At 42.4% G+C, this 24621-nt stretch overlaps 1 protein-coding gene and 1 pseudogene across 1 annotated transcript in view; one reads left to right on the top strand and one right to left on the bottom strand.

The window, feature by feature from the left end:
• The window catches only part of ACVR1 (activin A receptor type 1), a 139733-nt gene extending 134755 nt beyond the window's left edge, over nucleotides 1-4978 (bottom strand). The window contains exon 1 of the mRNA XM_019456895.2: nucleotides 4875-4978. The gene's annotated coding sequence lies outside the window, so the exon portion shown is untranslated. The remainder of the gene's footprint in view (nucleotides 1-4874) is intronic.
• Nucleotides 4979-5550: 572 nt separating this feature from the next.
• LOC109271516 (mitochondrial carrier homolog 2-like) overlaps nucleotides 5551-24621 on the top strand; it is a 55730-nt pseudogene continuing 36659 nt past the window's right edge.

Below are 24621 nucleotides of genomic sequence, written 5' to 3'. Positions count from 1 at the left end.
GCAATGCAAAGGGACAGACTCCAAGGCTTGGCCTTATGATGAGAAAGAGCAGAACCTATCAGGACACCTATGCTACAGGGGACCGCCTAAACTTGCCTCATGATCCAAAAAAACAAATTCAACCTGCATGAACCTCCATAAAATTTGGAAAAACTAAAATTCAGTGTCACTTTCCTGGTCACAGAAATAAAGGCCAAGTACCCAGAGCAAACAATGAAGCAACCCGAATGGGCAAAGTGGAATGTTGGTCAGAGGCTGAAACCCAAAAATCAAACAACTGAGTAGTGGCTCTGAAAAACAAAACTCTCATGGATCACAGAAGAGGCTTTAGACATATAAACAAGCTCAGATTTCCCCAAATGCATATAAGAGCACAGGAATATTATTTGACTCCGCAGTTTGAATATTGGGGATGGGAAAGTATCGGTTTTAACTTCAAAAAGGAATCTGCGGGGCGCCTGGATGGCGCAGTCGGTTAAGCGTCCGACTTCAGCCAGGTCACGATCTCGCGGTCCGTGAGTTCGAGCCCCGCGTCAGGCTCTGGGCTGATGGCTCGGAGCCTGGAGCCTGTTTCCGATTCTGTGTCTCCCTCTCTCTCTGCCCCTCCCCCGTTCATGCTCTGTCTCTCTCTGTCCCAAAAATAAATTAAAAACGTTGAAAAAAAAATTTAAAAAAAAAAAAAAAAAAAGGAATCTGCTAGGTGTCGTTAGTTCATTTGGGGAACATAAGGTCAAGCAAAACTACCTCCCATCTGAACCAAAGGCCATGATTTGCCAACCACACCATCGTGATGAAGCTCTTTCAAAAGGAATCTTTTATTTGAATGCCCTTTCCAACAGACAAATCCCACTTTGGAACTTCTGATTCTTAAACTAGCCCGGCAAGCAAGAGCAGTCTATGGCCAACTGCTGAAAAAGAAAAGGTAAACCTTCCACTTGGTCCTTCTGAGAGTTGAAATTGGCCACAGAAAGAAACACAAAGTTCTCACTCCAAGAGATCAAAGAAGGCATTTTGTACCAGGAAACCGAATTCAAATTCTCATTTCCAGGAATAAAGCCACAGTGCCCAATACTTGCTTGGGAAAATAAAACAAGAGACTATGTGGACTCCAATTAAAATCTCTGATGGCTTTACTTCCCAGCCTCACCAGTTTAATGCTGTTAACATTTTACCCAGGCTTTGCTTTAACTTAAACACCAGCTTCCCATTCGGAATGGCCATACTTACCCACTGGGTAAAAAGGAAAGCGTTGTTAACACTTCATGACAGCATTTTTTGTCCCATCCTGAGCACTAGATGTATGCGACAAGGTGAGGCTGACAAGTGCCAGCTTCAGCTAAGCCCAAGTCTCCCATAACCACAGTCAAGAGAAACCATGCTGCAGCCCATGCTATTATTTTAGTCACAATATTGAAATGCATGTGGCAGCAGAATAGAGAAGAGGGGACATACCGCAATCTCATTCAGGGATGACAACAATCAGCTTGCTTTAAAATTATCACCTGGGGTCTCACCAATCGGCCAACAGATTTGCATGCCTACTTCATTCACACAAGCACCAAGCTAAGCCTGTAGTCAGAATAGTGTGGTGAAATATTCCCCAAGTAATCATTATGTTAATAGTCATGTGTTTAATTTTATCTTTTTACAAAACAAAAATATGTATTATGTATGCAGGCTATGAAGTCTAAAAATAAAATCAGCACCTTTGAACCCACCGCTCAACCCAAAAACCACAGTGTCACCCACGCTCTATCATCTACCTACCTCCTCCACCCTGATCCCCAGGTTCTTGCAAAACACACACACACATGCACACACACACACACGCACGCATACACGCAAACACACACCAGGTAATCACTGTCCTGTATTTGGGGTTTTAGTTTAAGTATAAGTGCATCTTTATGTCCTATTACCAAAAAGTAAGTTGGCTTTCCAAATATGGCAGTGAAATATTGCTTCCTCTTAAAAGATGACATCTTTTAGGGTGTTTTTTTTTAAGGTCAATCACTGCTTTAAAGAAAAATACTAAATGATTGATAGACTGAAACTTAGCCATGGTAAACTCATGAAGACAGTGTATGAGTCAGTGAAATTTGGCAAACACTGGCAAAAGTGCCCAAGAACATGGGTTCCAGAGTCTCACAAACTCCTGGTTCAAATCCCCAGTCCACTACTGACCAGCTCTACAATGAGGGCAACTCGCTCAATCTTGAGAAGCCTCAGTTTCTTACCATAAACGCCTGAAATAATGATAAAAACATATGGTTGTTGTGAGCATGTAATGAAAAATGCATGTAAAGAGCTGAGCATGGTACCTCACACATGTCCAGAGCTCACCGTCATATCTGTCATTAAATTCACTCAAAACCTATCAGTGGGTTTTGCTACCATTAATAGTTTCCTTCTCTCCAATTTCTACCAAGTTGTGCATTAGATCTCTTCACATAAAAATAAAACAAGATGCAGGGATCCAAGAAAAGAACATGCACAGACAGTTCCCAGTCCTCGCTCCTCTTTGTCTAAAGTACTTTTTACACACACACACACACACACACACACACACACACACACACACGTTGATCCCATCTTCACCTCATGACCTTGAATCACAGGATCATTTTTCAAATGCATTTCTGCCCTGTCCCTTCCTCCCCCAGAAGGCTGGACTACTTGATCTAACCTTACCTAGAAGTCTATCATGATCATCACAGTATTAGTTCAGGGAAATCTAGAATAAGATAGAGGCATCGTCTCTATCTACCGATTCAATCACTGTTAGCTGTTCCATGGACAGATGCAGAAAATTTAGTAAATCACTACTTTGAAAAAAAAATCATTACAATGCTATTAATGGCATTAAGTTCCCCACTTCTGAAATTAATTACATTCCCAAATAAGGCATACTACTCGATCTCTACTCGGCATCCTTAATATTCTTTTAAATTACTTAGAGATAACAAGAAACTTACTCAGATTCAAATAATCACTCTCTTCCAAGGTACAAAAGTTGTAAAACTACTACCCAAATCAAATTTTATTCAAAACCACTCTCACCATTCCAAGTAAAATTCGCCCAAACCACCAGAAAATGAGCATGAACCCCATCCATACCCATTCCAGCCCTTGATTTTTGCCAGCTATCCAGAATTTATTGCAACCTCATTCACCACCTTTGAGTGTTTGCATGAGAGGTGACAGTAGCAATGCTATTACCTACCGCACAATTCCATCAATTTAAGGCCTGCACTTTTCAGCTTCAAAAGACTTCCGTTTTGTTTTTGGTTTTTGTTCCAGGCCAGAAAACAAAAAACAACTGAATCACAAAAAACGGGATTTGGTCTTAGAAGCCAGATGGTCCAAGTCCCATCCAGGCCTTAAGATAACTTCCTGACCCACGTCCCCATCAGTGAAATAGGTGAGGTCCATATTTCACACTTAGGCATACTGTAAAGCTGGATGGCCAGACCAGTGCCTGAGGTCAGCACAAGTCTAATGTCTGCTGGCTGCCCAAGCCCGGGCCCCTGGCCAGCCACCCAGCTCCAGAGACAAGTGCCAAGACATACTATAGTGTTTCCATTTAAGGCCTGCCACTTGGATCAGCCCATCTCTGAAATTTCTTAACACCACCTTTCCAGGAAGAATTTTTTTGGGGGAAAAGGGAGGTGGTGTCTATTTTTTGCCACCGCCTTCCCTTGGGCTGTCAGAGCAGTCTGCATCTCTGGGACAGGATTCTTTAAAACCACTGGGTTATATCTAAGTCACAATTAGAGGGCCTCTTTTCAAAAATATACAAACTATGTATGAGATCAGTCCTTTTTCTCATCACGTAACTCCCATCTCACACACACACACACACACGCACACACGCACACACCTCAAAAAAGAAAGAAAAGAAAGCCCAATAAAATGAACAAATCCACTGATTACTACCTCTCTTTAAAAGCCAAATTAAGCACAACTTTTCAACCAAGACTTTTCTTCTGCTACTAAGTGGAATGTTTTCTTCCCTAAGTAGTTTCCTCTACAGCCTTTCTCCCATGCAAGGAGCGTTCAAAACTCCAGGGAAATGAGGGGAGGAGGGGAGACATGTCTGGCGCAAACTGGACAGACCTAAGCCAGCCTAGAACCCGAAGGAAGTTAGTGAATCCAGCGGCCCCAGAGGCCCCACATCTCTCCCCAGCGCGCCCAAGGTTCTAGCCTCACTGTTTTGGTTACAGTGTTGAAGGAAGGGTTTTAAACTTGGCAAAGTACCGTGCAACATCTGTAACCACATTTGCCTTCTGGGGATCGGGAGATGAATCCCACATTCCTGGCTTTGAAGCTTTTTGAAACTGCAGCTAGGAAGAACGGAGGGCGGGAGGGAGTTGAGCAGAGTTTATTGGCTGTCTCTCCAGCAGAAAATTCCTCTTGGAAGAGACGGATATTTTGAGGGTGGGGGTGATTAGCCCATCCCTTCACTCCGTACCAAGCTCAGCTGGGAAGGTGAGCCCGTGGCCAGGCGGCCAGATCGATTTACAAGTCAGCGGCGCACACCCTGAAGGAGTTCACTACACACACACACACACACACACACACACACACACACAGAGGCACACGCGCACACTCCGCAAACCAGAGACCCCCCACTCCATGCCTCTGTCCTCTCCCATATCCCACCAGCAGTTCAGGCCCAAAGCAAGACAGTTTTGTTCCGCGGCTGCTTCCCCCACCGAGAGTGGATGAAGCTTGGGGGAGAAAGGAATGAAAGCGAGGGGGAGGCACCGCAGACGCCCACCCTCCCACCCCCAATCCCAGCCTCTTCTCCAGCCAGGCTCCCTCCTCCCACGGTCCTCCCGGGTCCCGCGGCGCGGCCGGCGACCTGCCCTCACCTCTGGTCCCGCCGCGGCCGGGGCTGAGCCGCGGGAGGCGGAGTGCGAGCCAGCCGGGCGCTGCAGGTCGGCGCGGAGCGGCGCGGCGCGGCGCGGGGCGGGGCGGGGCGGTGCAGCCGGCGAGAGAGCCCGGAACTCTGCGGGGCCGAGGGCCGGCGGCCGGCCCCGAGCGGCGGCCGCGGCGGCTGCAGCCGGGCGGTGCGTGCGGCCACGGGCTCCCCAGCCCTCGGGCCGGCGCGGCTGGCCGAGGAGCAGCCTGGCAGCGGCGGCGGCGGCAGCGGCAGCCACCCGGGGGAAAGAGCCGGGGGAGGGAGGGGAGGCGGGGTGAAGAGGAGGAGGAGGAGGAGGAGGAGGAGGAGGAGGAGGAGGAGGAAGGGGAGGAGGGCGGGCGGAATAAACTTCCCGAGGCGCAGCGGCACGGGCTAGGAGGGCGGCCGCGGGCGGGGCGGGCGGCCCGGGGGGGAGGCTCGCCCGAGGGGCGGCGGGGGAGACGGTCACTGAGAGTAGAAAAGTTCCCCCGGCGCGGAGGGGGAGGCTGCGGCGGCGGCGGCGGCTGCAAAGAGCAGGAGCCGGAGCGGGAGGAGCGGGAGGAGGAGGAGAAGGAAGTGGCTGCGGAGCGCTCGGCCAATGAGTGTCTGGAGCTGTGATTAACCAGGCAGCAACACATCATTTCCTCCCGGCGCGGATCCAGGGAGCCGGGAGGGAGAGGGAAGGCGGCGGGGCGGGGCCGTCCCCGCGCCCCCTGCAGGCGCCCGGCCGGGGGCGAGCCCGCCGAGCCCCGCCGAGCCTGGCCTGGCCGCCCCCGGCGCGCCCGGCGCGGTCTGGCGGGCCCGGAGGAGGCTGCGAGCGCTGCCGCCCGCGGGGCTTCTCAGAGGCGGGGCGGCGGCGGGGCAGGCCCGAGCCGGGCTCCCGCGGCCGGGGTGGGAGGAGGAGAGGCCGCGCGGCGCGGGTGAGTGCCCAGGTAGGCGCGGGCGGGGCCGTCTGGACAGCTCCCGGGGGCGCGAGGGGCGGGAGGGCTGCCTCCCGGGCCCCTGGACTGCGGGCGGCGCCCGGCTGGGGTCCTGCAGGTCAGAAAGAAGCCTCAGTGTTCTCATCCAGGCCATTTCTGACCTGCCTTCAAATCCCCTTCCACTTTGCTCATTTCCTTGCAAGGTCTGGGGTTATGCAAGAGCTTACCATTTTTGCAGTCGGCCTCCTTACCGATAAAACTAAGGGGGGAGAGGGGGAGGAGGGAGCGTGCGGGGGAGGGGGCTTCTGCAGTCATCTAGCCCTGTCCTAGGCGCCAGGGGAGCTTACTGTGGAAAGGAAGGAACATTCCCCGCCGCAGAGAGGCTGACAACCTCGGTCCTTAGATACACAAAAACACTCCAGTGTTCTAATATTATCCAGAGCATCAAAAAGGCATGCGAGGATCAAATTTTGCATGGTGCCTGCTGAGTGTAAGGAAAGCACCAAGCCATTTCCTCTGCCCTCTGGAAGCTTATAATGTACAGTCCTATCACAAAGCAAAATAAAAGCATGAAACCAATAAATGGGGATACCATAAAGTATTTTTATCTCTACAGGTTCATTCATGCAGCAGGCATTTATTGGGTGACTGCAGTACTGCAAAGGTTGCAAAGGAAATGGAAGATCTGGTCCCTGCAGGTCAGTTTACAATCCAATTAGGAACGCAAGGCATATATACGTGAAACATCTAGAAAATCATACCCAGGTATTATATAAGCAAAAAGATGTAGAAAGGGGGGGGGCATTTTTTCATAAAGGGAAAGACAATACCTGTATGCCTGGTGAGAATCAGGAGTGGAAATTCCAGGTCAAGCAAGCAAAAGTGCCTATATGCATACCTACTCTGTAGAACATTAGAACAGGGATCTCAGTGTCACTTAACTGAAGCTCTGCCATTTATAAACTGTGTGACCTTGGGCATGTATTTAACCTCTATGAAGGGAATAAAGCCTGTTTCCAGGTTTGTTGTGTGATTCAAATGAAATTACACTTACATAAATGCTTCTCAAGGTGCTGTGTGAATGTTCCTCAATTGGGTACGTTTCTGGAGCTCTCATTTTACTGGCCTCTTCTTGGTGGCTTTGTAGTCTCCCATAGGCTGTAAGCTCCATGAGGGCAGGGGCCAGGTTTGGTGGTGTTCACTGTGTATCATCATCATGCCTAGCAGAGTGGCACATGTGGGTGCCCAGCAAAAGTTTGCTGAATAAGTGAATAAATGAACTAATGAATCCTGCTATGCTTTTAACTGTTCATTTTATGTGTTCCTTCAGTAGTGGTCTTGTGTGACTGGCTCAATGCAAAACCCTCTAACTCGACCTTCCTGTGACTAACTTGTATTCCAGGAGACTATCTGGGAGGATTCAAGGTAGTTCTTGTGGCCTTGTAACAATAAATTGATGATTGCACATGTGTGTACATGTGCATGTGTGTGTGTGAAGCAGGAGGATAGATACGCAAGGGTATAGCCCGTCACACAAGCCCTAGCCACACAAGGATACAGCCCAGATACAGTCCTTTGCCTTTGGATACCTTAATCCAGAGTTGCTCAACCTAGGTACTATTGACATCTTTGGCTGGATAATTGCTGTGGGGTGTGTTCTGTGCATTGTAAAATGTTTTGCAGCATCCTTGACCTCTATCCATTAGATACAAACAGGATGCCTTCTCTCCACAGCTGTGACATAGTTTTTACTTTTTTGGTTAATGTTGATTTATTTTTAAGAGAGAGAGAGAGACAGAGCAGGCGCAGGGGAGGGGCAGAGAGAGAGGGAGACAGAGAATCCGAAGCAAGCTCCAGGGTCTGAGCTGTCAGCAACGTGAGGCTTGAACCCACGAACCATGATATCATGACCTGAGCTGAAGTCAGACACTTAACCGACTGAGCCACCCAGGCGCCACCTCCCCACTGTTTAACATTTAAACATGCCTCCAGACATTGCTAAATGTCCCCTGGAAGCAAAATTGCCCCCGATTGGGAACTAGTGCCTTTACCCCAACATCTAATCCATTGATTTAACTCTGGTGGAGAAATCACACAAGTAAAGTAACTTGAAAGAAATACATCTTCTGTTATTCCAAGATTCTTAGATCTCTTCCATCATATGTTTCAAGGAGCACGACTCTTGTTAATTAATTGCCTGCTGCATTGTGAATTGGCATCTCTTCTGTTTTCTGCATATCCTCCTCCTTTACACCCAGATCAACATGTTCATTTCTAAAAGTCAACAGCTTTCAAAAACTATTAGGAAACAGAGTCTTGAGCAACCTAAGAGTCCTGTATAATATTTTCCTATAAAATTTGGAGGATTCGTTCCATAAAATTTTGCAGCAAGTGTCCCTGTTACAATTAAGCTCTTGGACTTACCGCACAGCCTCTCTGCACTCAGATTGTAAGTGATATAGAATATAAATTGTGATATTTAGAATTTTTTTCATTTAAAATATTTAAGTAACTACTTTGAGTGATTTTTCTTTCATCCTGAAGCCATTTCTCTTTGGTACCGAAATAGTTCTCCTTTCATAGTGGTATAGAGAACGTGGTTTATTAAAACCTATAAAGCGAACATCAGCTTAGTTGTACATATCAGCTTCCAGAAGCAAGTTCTTTAGAATGTTTGGATGTTTAGAGCTGGTGTTGTTGTTGAAAATCCTGATGGGCTGATAAGCTGCTGTTTAGTTTCTAAAGATTTCTTGAAATAAAAAATAAAGATTAATGGTTGAAGAAATGAACTAATTCTGATAAGTCTGTTCACTCAGTATGGGCATGTAGAACCAACAACAACAACAACAAAAAAAAAACCCTGTTCCCAGCACACATCAGTACTGTGTTTACAAGGTGAGCAGACATTTTTGTTCAGCAAGACAATATCATCTGTCTCATTAAATAAAGTTATTTGAAACATTGGTTTTATAGCTTTGTTCGTATTTCATTTTGGTTTTACAGTTCTGTAATGGTTATAAGCATATGGAGATTAGTTCACATCCAGTTTAGTGATTATTCACACTTAAGTTGAGCATTGAAGACAAGGTAGGCATCCAAACTGCTTAAAAAGAGGGCAGACTTTGAGGGTTGGATGTGGCTTATGGGAAAACAATTCCTGTTTTGTTAGACTGGAAGTAGGACTCCTACTCCAGGGATCTCCAAGTTTTCTATAGAATCCATGGAATTTGTGGTTTTGCTTCAGTTAATGATATTTTTAAAAGAAATTAATATCATGTTAATATGATGCATATTCTGGGTCATACGAATATCATGTAGCCATGATCCCACTACCCGTTTTTTGCCATGTACCTATAAGAATATGTAGTTTATTGAAATGATACTTTTATAAATATAATTTAAGACATCACTGAAGGTCTGTGGAGATTGTTTTCTTTTTAAAGGTGTCCTTTATAGGACTCAAATTATGAGAAACAGTGACCCAGCTGCGTCATAACTATCCTTGGAAAATGATGAATTTATTGAATGACAATGATACGGAATTTATTCCTAATCCTAAGGCCCATAAGAAACCATTATTGCTTTCCAAAGATGGAAGTAACTGGATCAGAACAGCAGGGCGATAGAAGAGAAAATCATAACCTGTTAGGGTCACTAGAAATCCTATCAGTCGTGGCACCCTTTCCCCAAAAGGTAAACATTTAACCAGTCAGGACAGACACTTGTTTATCTTCCAGTTAAACTTTCCCAGGTGTAGGAATGACTCATTAATTGTTCATTTCATACAAGACCTTTTTGGCCACCCACCATATTCAGGGAACTGTGTTTGCTGCTCAGGGAGTCCTCAAGCTGCCTACAGCTGCTTCCCACTGGGAAAGTTAATCCAGACACTCTGAGCACAGCAGGTTACATGCAAACTAGCATACAACTATGGGCTGACCATGTGATAAAAGAGGCATTACAAAACCATTGCAGAAAGGAAAGATTATTCATTCAGCAGTGTTGAGGCACCAGGAAAGTAAACTGTTAGTGCTCCCTCTCACACCATTCCTGAAAATATCTCCAGAGGGAATAAGAATTAACTATTTTTTTTAACTGTAAGTTAACTCAAAGCAAATATAGGTAGATGCTCATCTTCGGATGGGAAAAGGACTTTGTACGTAAAAGCTATAAATAAGATTGGCTGACTTGACTTTGTCTCCCAGCCAAGTACTAAGTACTAACCAGACCCGACCCTGCTTAGCTTCTGAGATCAGGTGAGATCAGGCACGTTCAGGGTGGTATGGCCGTAGACTGGTTGACTTGACTTTGTAAAAATTTTTCCCTAAATTTTTTCTTAGGAAACAAATAAAAGGAGGGGAAAAGCCAAGTAGTGAAGCTACCTACAACCTATACTCAAAGGGTTAAAATCTTTAATATATTAAAAAAGAAAAACTTATGAATCAACAAAATGCACCCTTTAATAGCTGGTCAGATGTTATGAATAGACAAAAACAAAATTATTATGTGTGAATATTAGGGAAAAAGTTTAAAGATTCAAGGAAAGATAATATAAACAAAACTGAGATAAAATATTCCAGATAATTTTTCAGCAAATGAACATATTCCCTATTGGTAAGATTGACTTTATAAAGGATGCTCAGTTGTTGCAGAGAGAGTAAACTGGAAGACAATTTCTTGAAGATAATTAGTAGGTGATATGTATCAAACCCCTTAAACATATTTCTACCCTCTGACACTTTAATCCCATGTCAGGAACTTATGCTATGAAAATAATCATCAATCACGCAAAGATTTGTATAAAATGATAATCATCCACTAATTTTGGAAATGCCAACAATAAAGCACAAACTGAAAAAAACGGATGATAAAGGTTATATTTTGGTTCCATAATCCTTATAAACACATGAATCTCTCATGTTCACATATCCTTAAAGGTGAAAAACTAGAGGAAAATATTCCATGATGTACAGTAACTATCTTTGCATCATGGATATGTTTGACTTTTATGCTCTTCTTTAAACAGGTCTATGGGTTCCACCCTCTCTATAACATTACTTTTATAAGCAGAAATTAAAAAAAAAAAAACACATTATGAAAGGAGAAATGCAGGGTGCCTGACTGCTCAGTCAATAGAGCATGAGACTCTTGATAGTTCAAGCCCCACTTGGGCCTAGAGCTTACTGAAAAATTCATTCATTAATTAATTAAAATAAAGTGGAAATGCACATATTTTAAAAGAGTCTGGCAATCATGGAACAAAACCTAACTGGTGAAAGTTACATATAAATTTATACTTGCGAAGTGGGAGGTAGGGTGTAGAGAATGGAATTCAAATTTGGCATTTTCTGTACTCTGCAGGAAGGTGCATTTCTTTCAGAAAATCATTTCCCGGAGGGCTCAGCCTTATCTCATCCTTTGCCTGCATCTCAGTCTGTGACCCATTTCCTTGTAACCTTGAGGGCTAGATGCTCATCAGGACTGTCCGTGGTCTTGCTCACATTCTGAAGCTGCTTGAGTTTCTAATTTACTTAACTACGGTTAATTTAGCTACGTGGCGGAGATGTGGATTTTAAAAGCTAGTCCTGTGGATGAATGCCCTCAGGACTATCAAATTAATTTCTTCCTCAAATTAAACAAATATATTTCAAATATAATTGTGTGGTTCTTGGTAGAATCCAACATCACAGAGGCTTTTCATTTTTAGGGAACATTCTTTTGCCTGATTGGTCCCTCTGAGCATTGGCATCATGAAGACATTTTCATGGATAAGAAATCAAATTAATTTTCCAAGTCCTAGTGTAGCCCCACTCTACCAATATCTAAAATCTAAAGGCTTCCTTTTTATTAACCTACTTTTGTTTAATGAAACTCCAGAGATCAGCTGCTAAGGTTAATTACATATAGCAGAGAACTAGCTATGTGACCTCAGGCAGATAACTTCAGACTGTAGAGCCTCACTTCTCCTCAGGTGCAAAGTAAGGGATGGGTTGCATTTTGGAGGTCTCTCTGTTCTGAAATTACACAACTTGAGTTGGAAGTCCTAAAGAAGCTTATTATCTGAAGTTGCAGATGCTGCATTTGACATTTCTGGGGGCGAAGAGCTTAAGACTTCCAGGAACTGACAGAAGCCAGGGTGATAGGAATCAAAGGACCACGTGGACAAACGGCCTTAGAGAGGACTGAGGCGGCCTGGCCCAGTCATGCAGGTCTCAGAAGAAATGTGCAAGGGAAGGGACTGAAAGGGGCTAAGCAAGGGACTGAGTGACAAGCTTGCTTAATTAACATTACTTATCATTACAACCAAGATATGTATGTTCTTCCATTAGCAAGATTTCCCCGGACGATTATTTTGTTTAAAAAAGAAATACAAAATATGCATGTGTGCAAAAGGATATATTGTATAGTGAAAAATAAATTCCAGAACTACCAGCTTCTCAGCTAGCCACTTCCCTCCCCTAATGCCAGCTTCTCTATATCCTTATAGAAACGCGGTAGGCATATGAAACTATACCCATATTCCCATTTGCTTTAACAGGGATAGTAGCATACCATACACTCAGCTATCCTTTGCTCCCATATTTATCAATATAACAGCATATCTTGATAAATACTTTGCTATTATAACAAAGCTATTATACCAAATTTCTGTTATTGTGCCCCACGCAGGGAAGCAGAGACTCGTGGAATCTAAAATTGGAAGGAACCAAGATCTCATCTAGTCCTAGTTCTGTCTCTTACATATAAAAAAGTTTGTCCCTGCGGGGGACGTGGCTGGTTCAGTTGATAGAGCATTCACCTCTTCGTTCTTGATCTTGGGATCATGAGTTCAAGCCCCACGTTGGGCATAGAACTTATATTTTAAAAAAGGGGGTGGGCTCCTGGGTGGCTCAGTCTGTTAAGCATCAGACTCTTAGTTTCAGCTCAGGTCATGATCTCATGGTTTGTCAGTTCAAGCCCCCCAGTCGGCTCTCATGTTGACCGTGCAGGACCTGCTTGGGATTCTGTCTCTCCATCTCTCTCCGATCCTCCCCCAATCGTGCTCTCTCTCAAAATAAATTTAAAAAAGAAAAAGTTTGTTCCTGAAAAATCCTGTGATTCCTCAAGTTCTCATGGCTCCTTAAAGGAAGGCTGGAACTGGAACTTGGTTGTCCTAATCATCCTTTGGTTTGATTATACTTTTTGTTTGTAAAGTTATACATGTTATAATTAAAAATATTTTTCAAATGGTATGCATCGTATGATCTGATTTTCATTCTTTAAGGAAGTATGTATGATGCACAGAAAGGAGACTATAAGGCTATACACCAAGATGCTGGCAGTAGCCATCTTGGGATGATAGCAATACAAGGGATCTTTCTGGGGCGCCTGGGTGGCGCAGTAGGTTAAGCGTCCGACTTCAGCCAGGTGACGATCTCGCGGTCCGTGAGTTCGAGCCCCGCGTCGGGCTCTGGGCTGATGGCTCGCAGCCTGGAGCCTGTTTCCGATTCTGTGTCTCCCTCTCTCTCTGCCCCTCCCCCGTTCATGCTCTGTCTCTCTCTGTCCCAAAAATAAATAAAAAACGTTGAAAAAAAAAATACAAGGGATCTTTCACTTTTTTATTTTTTACAGCAACTTCATTGAGATACAATTCACATACCATTCAGTTCACTCAAAGTGAGTACAATTCAATGATTTTTAGTATATTCACAGAGCTGTGCAAATATCACTACAATCAATTTTAAAACATTTTTATCACCCCCAAAAGAAACCCTATGTACATCACCATATTTACACTTTTTATTCTTGTGTCGTATTTCCAAAACATTTTGCAGTGATTGTTATTTTTGTAATAAAAATAAATCTATTAGAAAAAAATTAAAATAGGGGCACCTGGGTGGCTCAGTCGGTTGGGTGTCCAACTTCAGTTCAGGTCATGATCTCACAGTCCGTGAGTTCAAGCCCCGTGTCAGGCTCTGTGCTGACAGCTTGGAGCCTGGAGCCTGTTTCAGATTCTGTGTCTCCCTGTCTCTCTGCCCCTCCCCTGCTCATGCTCTGTGTCTCTCTGTCTCAAAAATAAATAAATAATTTTTAAAAATTTTTTTTAAAAAATTTAAAAGAACAAAAAAAAAAGAAAAAAATTAAAATAATGCCATATTCACTATAAAAACCCAGAGAGAAAATACAGAAAAGTATTTCAAAGAAAGTAAAATTACTTAATTTTACTATCTCCAATATAAACAGATATAATATTTTGGATAATTTTCTTTTTATCTTTTCTGTTGATATACATTATATTATACATAAATACGCATTGTTTTCCTTGCTCTTCTTCATTATATTACGAACATTTTCCTAGGTTATTAGATACTCTCTGAGAGTATGATTTTTGGATTGATTTAAACCCCTGAAGGTATCATGTTTGACAGCATTGCATTGTTTTCTTAGGATAGTTTCCTAAAAGTAAGAATCTAGGTCATATTTCCAATTGCTAGGTGGTTTGAACTGTTTCCAGGGGCTTGTCACACTCACCACACCCCTTACTGTCTCTGTTACGACCCTCTCTATTATACTTGCCAATTTGGAAATTTAAAAAAATTCTGTTTTCATTTGCACTTATTTGATTGCTAATGAGTTAGCACCTTGCTCATAAATACATCAACTGTTTGTATTTTTCCAATTTTCTTTTCAGTTAATGCCCTTTACCTATTGTTCCATTGGAATGTTAGCGTCATTTTTATTGATAAGAATATAGAGAGCTTTCTCTTTTTCTTTCCTGCTGAGCACTGAGCACGTAGAAATTCCAATCTATTAATAACTTCTAAAGATTAACTTGGTTTCCAGTCATTATTTCCCACATCTTTGCAGTGGGACTGGCTACCTTTCTTTAGGGGGACTCTGCATTTCTAGCGTACTAAAGAGATTGCTAGGGATGAGGTAGGGACCAGTCTGTGTAGTTCCTTACATTTTGATAAAATGGTTGTTTGCCAATTTCATTCTAAAGCTCCCCAGAATATATTTACTACCAATAATATAAAAATGGCATTAATTAGCTTTGATTTTCCCAAGTAGCCATATAGGTTGTGTTCAACCAAATTCATCAGTCCCTATGAGGGATAATGACATCAATGCTGGATCAAACAGCACAAGGGTGTAGAAGATACACCTACATCTCACTTCACTTTTCTCTCCAACAAGCATGAGTGGTGACACCAATGAACAGTCTGAAGTTTAAGTCTAACTCAGGTCCTCTTGATGCTCCACACAGAGCACTAAAGGTTATCAGACTCTCCAGTTTCTAACAGAGATCCTATCTGGAAGAAAGGAAGTAAACGTCTCACTCTTTAAACAGCTAAACAGGGGCACCTGGGTGGCTCGGTCAGTTAAGCGCCCCACTCTTGATTTCGGTTAATTTCAACTCAGGCTAGAATCTCATAGTTATGAGGTCGAGCCCCGCATGGGGCTCTGCACTGACAATGCAGAGGCTGCCTGGGATCTTCTCTCTCCCTCTTTCTCTCTGTGCCTACCCCGCGCTTGCTTGCTCTCGCTCTCTCTCAAGACTAAATAAATAAAGTTAAAACTAAATAAATAAAAATAATAAATAGCTAAAGATGTTATTACATCTAAGATCTGATTACATCTAAGAAACTGGAGTTGCAAAATATGAAAATATCTGAATCTCTCGATAATGGAATGGACCTTGGAAAACAAAAGAAATACACAAACACCAAGGAAAAAGTGTTGATGAGAGTGATTATTCATGGATATAAAATGGCCATATAATGTATTTGATTACAAAAAAAAAAAGAGAGAGGAAAAAGGCAATTTATTGATCTGGGTGAACATACCACAACCTCATGTAGAGCTGAGATGAGCTTTTCATTTACCCAGGCTTACTCTGCTGCTGCTAAAGGTCGGGGTTTCCTGTTGACAAATCAAGTGTAGATTTGGTGACAAATTTGTTCTGTTCATCAGAAGTTCTTCCACTGTGAATTGTCTACTTCTTGGTTTTCACTGATATATCAGGCATCGATAAAATGTAATAACCAGAACATAGCCTTAATTTGATATTACTTGATTTTGAAAATCAAAATAGCTTTATATTTTGTTTTTATTTTTTTAATGTTTATTTATTTTTTAGAGACAGTGAGAGAGAGAGACAGAGCATGAGCAGGGGAGGGGCAGAGAGAGAGGGAGACACAGAATCTGAAGCAGGCTCCAGGCTCTGAGCTGTCAGCACAGACCCCGATGCAGGGCTCGAACTCACTAACCACGAGATGATGCCCTGAGCTGAAGTCAGATGCTCAACCAACTGAGCCACCCAGAAGCCCCTGAAAATGGCTTTATATTTTGACAGCCATCACTATTCAGTCTTTGAAATACAATGATGGGGTTTTCTATTTTGAAGAAAATTTAGAAATGATTTAATACAGCTTCCAGGTTTCTTTTTCCTTTTTTAAAGATTTCATGATATGGGTGTTTCTTTTTAATGACAATTTTCGAACAGAAAATAATCAGAATAAACAGAATAATCAGAAAGAGAAAAAAATAGAATAAACCCCATATACCTAGCACCTGGGTGAGCAATGATCAAGATTAGCCTGCACACATTGCCCCCCACCTTAGCTTTTGCAAATTATTTGAAAGTAAACTTCAGCCACCATGGCATTCCATTCCTATGCATTTCAGCAAGCATGTCTAAAACATATGGACATTTTCTTACCCAGCCATAATGCCATTATCAAACCTAACAAAATTAATGATTACTTGGTACATTCAATTCCCAGTTGAGATTCTAATTGCATCGACTTTCTCAGAGAAGTCTTTTATCAGATCAGAATGCAGACAATGACTTTTTATCATTTGGCTGTTTGGCGTTTTATAAAGTCTCCTTTAATTTTGAGATCAATTCATCCTTCCATCCTCCCCCCAACTCCACTCCGTTTTGTTGGTAGTGGTGGTGGTGACGCCATCAGTTTGTTGATAAGATCAGCTCAATGGGCTTCTCCATTTTACTTTCTGTTGAAGAGATGCAGGCTTAAATAATGAATCCCCCCAGAAGAGGTAGTGAATCAATACAGAGTGGAATCTCCTAATCCCATTCTACCACACCTTCCCCATATACCATGTTGCTATCCCACAGTTTTACACGAACTCTGTCTTTAGCGTTCTGGTGGTTCAGAAAACATTAGAAATGTTTTTAAACTCTACTTCTGCCACGTTTGCTGACATTTAAAATCCCCAGTATTTTCCAAAAGTTAGTCAGGACTTAGAATTTGCAGCTTGCTTTTCCCTAAGGCCTGGCCCATTAAAGTTACTCTATAACTGTTACTTTCTGAAAAAATGCCAAAACTAATTCAGAGACTCAGGTTGTCCAAAAAACAAAACAAAACAAAAAATCTCATAGCGGACCAATGAAAAGTGCTACTGCTTTCACTGGGAATGGGAAGCAAAACTACTCCAACAAAATTGCACAGACACACAGACCAAAAAGTAGACTCAAGCACTAAAGACGTAGAAAACCTCAAAGACAAATTGACTTACTATAGCCTATTTTAGTCAAGCAGGGTATATATTTTTCTGTTGATGATATGACTAGGACGTGAAATAAAGTGTGGTCATCGACACTTTATATGTTCCCAAGAAGCATGGAGGTAGAGGGGACATGGTGGAATTGAGAGCAGAAAAAACTCCTCATTCATTTCTTACAGCCTCCAGAGAAGATGGAAAGAAAAAACAAAAACTTAAATCCATTTCAGCAGCTCTGGCTTTGTCCTTTTTAACAAGTCAACCAACAAATCATTTCTTTAAAGCCAGTTTTAGCTATTACAGACTTTTATTTGCATATGCTCCATGCATTCTTCCTGTGTTCTAGAATTCTGATTAGGAATTGTTGCTTTCAACCACCACAACTTCCTCACATAAAAATGAAAAATTCTTGGCTACATTTTCCCCTCCTTCCTTATTAGGCTGTTAAAACAGGGGTCACCTACCACTTTGTGGGGTTTGTTTATTTCAATCCTTAAATATATCTGAAGAGATTTTAAAATATTACTTGTTACAGTGGAATAGATTCTGCATGGTTGCTGCTGAGTCTTTTTTTTTTTTTTTTTTTTTAGAAAGAAGGAGGAAAAAACCACATTGTTTTGAAAAAACATGTTTTTAAAATAATTTTATAGATTGCAGATTTTGTAAATGATCATGTTAATTGTTGGAAGGGGGTTCCCAACCTTGTTAATGTCCCCTTAGCATTAGGCTTTTGTTCCCCAGCGTTGAATATGTCATTTTCTCCCACAGACTGCATTTCTAGGGGTATAATTGCTGTCTCCATGTAAAAGACAACTCATGTGCATAAATTTCCACTCACTGAAACAAGACTCTGCCTCCCCTAATTTTAATGCAGATGTGATCCAGGGGGTAGAGTTACACTTACTTCCCCAAGCAAAATGAAACAGATTACACATTAAATATTGTCTTTGGAACCAGGTGCACAGAAACAACCAATTACCTAGACAGCTCATCAAGTCCTGATATGTTTACCACATTGTTTTTTGTTTTCTCTTTAAACATTTGGTGAATTATTCTGAGGCTTTCATTTCTCTATAATGAACAGAATATGCTTATTAATAAAGGTCCCTTTTGTGTGATTCATTACAGTTGACTCACAAAAGCCTTTAAAACCATGTCTGAAAGTTTCTGAACTGAACTTGAGTTCCCGTGAAGACAAAGCCTTATTGCTACAAAGAGGCTACTGCTTCTGGTTCGTCTTCTTTCCTAAATAATGGATATCCAAAAATCACTTAAAGGAGAAGGGACGTGAATTTTTGGAAAAGAGACAGAGGGAGGGTGCTTCTTTCCCCCATTAGATATTTGGAATTGTTCATACTTAAATAACAGTATCCATATTATCAGGTTTTGGTCACTGCTCATTATAGCCTCTTGAATTTTGTGCATATCATTACTTCTTTGGGATTTTTAATTAATTGAAAATGCTGATGAATTCAAGAGCTCTTTCAAGACTCATTCCTGTTATTCCAAGAGACTTTTACCACTTCCTGAGGAGGGACTGTTTTAGATTTCCACAAAGTCATTAACCTCCCCAAGAATGTGAAGAATAAATAGAATGGGGTGGTGCAAAGATGTAATGGGTACAAACTCTTAGGAAGGTCGAAGGCAGGGGGTCTGTGCGGGTGTGCCTGATGGTGAACAGAGGGGAGGGAGGGTTGGGCATAGGGAGGAGGAAGATGTTTTTGGAAACCTTACGGAAAGGCTTAGTGGTGAATGGCCTGGAGATCAACCATCTGCTGATGGAGTGGTTATGCACCACTGACTTACTGAGGGTATCCCAGTCTTTAAACTATGTATCCTCTGAGCTTCCGATGGAAGTTAGGGGGAGCTCTAAGCAAAGTAGGTGAAAATGTACAACAGAAAAAATTCTACCTGTGCGTATGCAACCAGGTTGCAGAAACTGGGCATAAATTTTATGTGCTTCTTTTTAATAAAACAATTTGAGACATTTTAGAGAAGGTGAAACTTACAGGTATGGGAATAGAAAAAAAAATACTTGAAATACAGACAATGCTGAAAGTTACCCTCATTCATTAGGGTCAAATTGGAAGTTGGTATAAGGTCTGTGGAGGATAATTTGACATTATATTGCAAAATTACAAATGCACCTATCCTATGATCTTGCAATTCCATTCTAGATTCCTAATTTCCTGCACATATCCTCACCCACCTATGAAATGATGTATGTACAAAGTTTTCATTGCAGCGTTACATGCAAAAGTAAAAGGTTGAAAACAACCTAAATGTATTTTTTTTATTTTTTTTAATGTTTATTTATTTTTGAGACAGAGAGAGACAGAGAGTGAGCAAGGGAGGGGCAGAGAGAGAGGGAGACACAGAATCCGAAACAGGCTGCAGGCTCTGAGCTGTCAGCACAGAACCTGATGTGGGGCTCGATCCATGAACCATGAGATCATGACCTGAGCTGAAGTCAGACGCTCAACCAACTGAGCCACCCAGGCACCCCAACAACCTAAATGTTTATGGATAGGACACGGTCCCTAAATTATGATACATTCTTACAGTGGAACACCATGAAGCTTTTACACTTGATCTTAGCCAAAAGGTTGAGAAGCGATCCCATGAAGCTTTTAAAACAAAATAACGAAGTTCTGAATGTATTGATATGATTGAGCTCCTCAATATAGTGGTTAAGTGGGAGGGGGGTGGGGAAGCAAAGTTCAGGAAATTGAATTGCATGCTATCATTTGAGTTAAAAAGGAGAAATAGCCATGTATATTGGCTAGTACAACTGGACAAAAATTCTTGAAGACAGTGGTGGGTGAGTGGGAATGGAAACAACAGAAAGGCAGGGGAAAGGTGTTTCACTACTTTGAACAGGAAAAAGTTCAAAGTTTAGAAGAAAAAAATTGCTAGGTCTGGAGTGAGGCAGGCCTGGTTCAGTGGACCAGTTTTAGCCCTTTCTGACGCCATAAACATCATTTCCTTGTCTGCAAAGTAGAGAAGATAATATTACCTGTCTCATGAGGGAGCCGAAGATATTAAATGACGGTACACATACAGTGTGGGGTGGTGTGGTCCCTCGATATGGTCAGTAAGTACAATGGGTTTCCATTACTCTTCTTATTAATACATCTCCACCTTTCTTACAAATCACTGGGTATTTGGGGGAAAGGGTGGAAAAATCACAGTGGAAGTTAAGGCAATGATTACATTTTCATCTCCAAAGGGGTCTGCTGAAGGAATCAGTATCATCAAAACTATTTTGGGACACCTGGGAGGCTCAGCATGAGTCATTGGCTCAGATCATGATCTCTCAGTTTGTGGGTTCGAGCCCCACATCGGGCTCTGGGCTGACAGCTCAGAGCCTGGAGCCTGCTTCGGATTCTGTATCTCCCTGTCTCTCTGCCCCTCCCCTGCTCCTGCTCTGTCTCTCTCTCTCTCAAAAATAAATAAACATTAACAAAATCGTTTTTAAACATTTATAGACCACTTCTCTGTACCTGGCATTCTTCTCTTCGCAATTAACAAATAAGGACCCTCTCCTGGGTTTCCTATCATGTGCATCTCTTTCCAAGTTCTGAAGGAAACTGGAAAGACACTTATTTGTCTGACTTGGGGCAAGTGCCTTGCTCGAGGCCAGTCAGTGATGGCCACACTGGAAATGTCAGCACTCACAGACACCACATTGTTGGAGCAGGGAAGGGAGGTGGACAAAACACAAGAGACCTCAACTGCAGACGTTTTTGTAGTATTTCTGACTTTAAAGGGGGGGATGGTGGGGAGAGGGAAGAGAGTGGGTATTCTGTGTACTACCTACATGAGTCCTGGTAGCAGCCTGCGTGGTTTTGCCCTGGGCAGACAGTGAAGGAAGATGCTGTTCCTTGCAGAAATATAGGCATACCTTAGAGGCTCAAATGCCAACCTATGAACTTAAGAAAGCAAAGAATGGGATTGCCAAGCAAATGGACACAACCTTGAATATATGAACTTGAGATCTCCGGGAGTCCACAGATAAACTCTAAGTGGCCCTGAACACCCACAAATTATAAGCAGGAGTTTGTTTATATATAAGAATATACATTTTCCTGGGGAAATCCATAAATTTCTCCAGATTCTCAAAGAGGGCTGTGATCTCAAAATGATGATAAGCCCCCACTAGGTGGATGGTGATAGTAAAAGCAGGGACCCAAGGGATATGATTCATCCAACATGGGGACCCTGAGGCTCATACAGCCAGGCTTTTCCAGAAAACCATAAAGAAAGAATTAAAGAACCACTGCTCTGCTACAGTTGCTTTCTAAGCCACCATTCTCGTACTTCTGCTTTTGTTTTTTCATATTCACTTTCATTTTATTTAAAAAAATTTTCTTAATGTTTATTTTTGAGAGACAGAAAGAGAGAGAGAGACAGAGACAGAGTGTGAGCAGGGGAGGGGCAGAGAGGGAGGGAGACAAGAATCCAAAGCAGGCTCCAGACTGTGAGCTGTCAGCACAGAGCCTGATGCAGGGCTTGAACTCATGGTCCGTGAGATGATGACCTGAGCTGAAGTCTGATGCTTAACCAAGCGAGCCACCCAGGCACCCCTGCCATATTCACTTTTATTATTCCTTACTGAATGTTCTTCTTTAAATTTTTCATTTTTGGAACTTAAATGCCTACTTAGGCTCATCCTATGAAAAAATATCTGGGAAATCATGGGTATGTTGTGCTATTTGCAGGGTTTTTTTCCCTAATGTATATTAGAAGAAATTTCTTTCTTTTAAAATTTAAAGATGTTTGTATAGTTTCCAAACCATTCACTGCACGCACAGAGGTGGGCCCGTGGCACTTTGGAAAACCCTGTTTCTAAGTATTCTAAAATTCACATCACACATTCCATTTTATAGAGAAGGAAGCTGAGGCATGAGGCAATTAACGTAACTTATTAGAGATTCTAAGCAAATGTGGAAAAACTTTAAGTCAGGTCCTGGGCAATACCGTATCTGCTAATGACTTGGCCGTGCTGTCTTTCTTATTGCTCTGCAGACAGTTCAGAGAGATTTCTCAATGCTCTCACATTTCCCCACCACCACATAAAGAGGACCAACTAGGCTAAAGTACAAACTTGATCGATTTAATACTCTGGTAATGATCCCAATAACTGAAGACTCGGGGCGGGGGGGGGGGGGGGGGGAGCCCGTGAGTTTCTTTCTACTGAAATTCCATCTCATTTTTATTTTCTCTTAATGTTGTTTTTTGAATCCCAAGTTCCAAAACCTGTCCCCTATTATGCAGTGCAAACGAGAACAGATGGGGGAAAGTTATGTTGGAAAGGGCTTTGGAGGGCCACAGAGAAGAGAAATATGACTACTCAATGTGTCACACACCAACTTGCAGCTGCCACCAGCCCTTGCACACGATGCGAGCCGCGTATGGAACCAGCCCGCGGTGCTCAGAAGGAGCGGGCAGACTGCAGCAACGAGCGCAATTAGAGAACAGTCACTTTACTTGTGTTTCCTTGAAAATATGAATAAAGAGCATAGCAGCGGCACAGCCAGCAAAAGAGAAATAAATCCAAAGGCCAGCCTGGAGGATGGTTAGCAATACCCCCAAGCGTCCCAAACTTTAGTCGATAATTGGCTTTACCCCTGCCTTTTTATAGCAATGAATTGCCTCCGCCTTCCTCAAAGTCACCACTCAGGTCTTCTCTGTGTCTAGGAATTACTCTTCTAGAAAGGTCATACTAGCTTACATGCCTGATATAGCTTCCAGCAAGTGTTTTTTTTGTTTTTGTTTTTGTTTTTGTTTTTTTGGTACTCACAGGGTGCTTAGGAGTTCTCTACATGTTTCCAGGGGGAGGCAGCTGATCTGGTTTCGAAGGGCACGTCTGCCAGTTACTAGCTATGAGACCTTCAGCAAGTCCCCTAACTTCTCTGAGCCTGGGACCCATCCCCTATAAGACAGAGACAGCATGACTTACTTTTGAGGGTTTTTGTATTTGAAGAAAGGTATATAAATTCCTAGTGCAAGAGCATCATTTGATACACAGCAAATATTTTGCTGTGATTATCAGAAAACATAAAACATGCTTTCTCTTTTCCTTGAATTCAAAATAAAGATACAGAGAAAAAAAATATATCTATTTTTAATGTATGTACATATATACATACACACGTATCCCTGGGAATCTACGTTGAAAGTAAGTATAAGGTAAATGTAGTTGACATAGTTTATTCAGATGGAGACTCAGGTCATAGAGATGGTATCTGGGAACAAATTGTCATGTAACAGTTGTGTTAAGTCCTACAGGGACTTCCTCTGAAATCATGCCTGTCTTTGCAAAGTATGTATGCAAAGACTTTACGTCATAGAACATTCTTCATCCCCAGGGCAGTTCGTAAATTACCTATGTCAAAATCTCTATGGGAGGGTATTAAAATATGGTTTCCTGGGCCCACTCCACACTGTATTTTCAACGTCTTGAAGCTATGGGATCCTCATTTTGAATAAAAACGATGGTGATTCCTGAGCACGCTGAAGTTGGAGAGCCACCTTCTGAAGAAATAGGAACAGTGATCATGCAAATTTTGAGTCATTTCCAGCTGCCTTTCTTCTCCCACCACCCACAGCCAGGCTCAGAAATGCAGCAATTGCTTGCGAGGCAGAGGTTTGGATCTAGTAGCTTTGGCTTCTGTTCTCTTATTTTGTGTGGTGTTTAGTTAAGGCTGGACTATTCATACTCTCTTTGTGCATAGGAGATATTAGCTTGGTTATAGTTTATCCTAAGAGGGTGGCCATGCATCCCAGTTTGCCTGGGGCAGCCCTGAGTTGCCCAGCATCGTTATTAATAGCACTTCTTTGCATTATCAAAATTGTCCCAGTTTGTATGATTAATTATATCATTCATTACCTTGGAGGTCTAGAGGAACTTTGATTAGCACATGTAGGACATGAATAAGGGCTGGCAAAATGTCTAACGCTTCCTATTCACTAGTATGGGAACGATACACTCAAATACCATCAGCAACCACAAGGAGGTATGTTGGGCTGAAGTAACGTAGGAAGGATGAAAGAAAATTATACTTTTTCAAGTTATTCCATAAATTGGTATCTAGAAAGAAGAGCATGGACAAATTAGGAATTCTATACTAGTTAATGTCTCCCTTCTCACCCAAGCTGTTGAACAAGAAAGCATGGATCTTGGCCTCATACCAAGTTAGATATATCCCATTTTTCTGTTTACTGGCTGTGACCTTGGGCAAGTTATTCAACATCCCCGAACCTTACTTTACTCATGTCTGAAAAAGA

Source organism: Panthera pardus, unplaced genomic scaffold (assembly GCF_024362965.1).
Source record: "Panthera pardus isolate Hobbes unplaced genomic scaffold, ASM2436296v1 HiC_scaffold_10, whole genome shotgun sequence".
Classification (NCBI taxonomy): Eukaryota; Metazoa; Chordata; class Mammalia; order Carnivora; family Felidae; genus Panthera; species Panthera pardus.
Note: the sequence above shows the minus strand (reverse complement) of the source record. Positions and strands in the feature narration are given on the sequence as shown.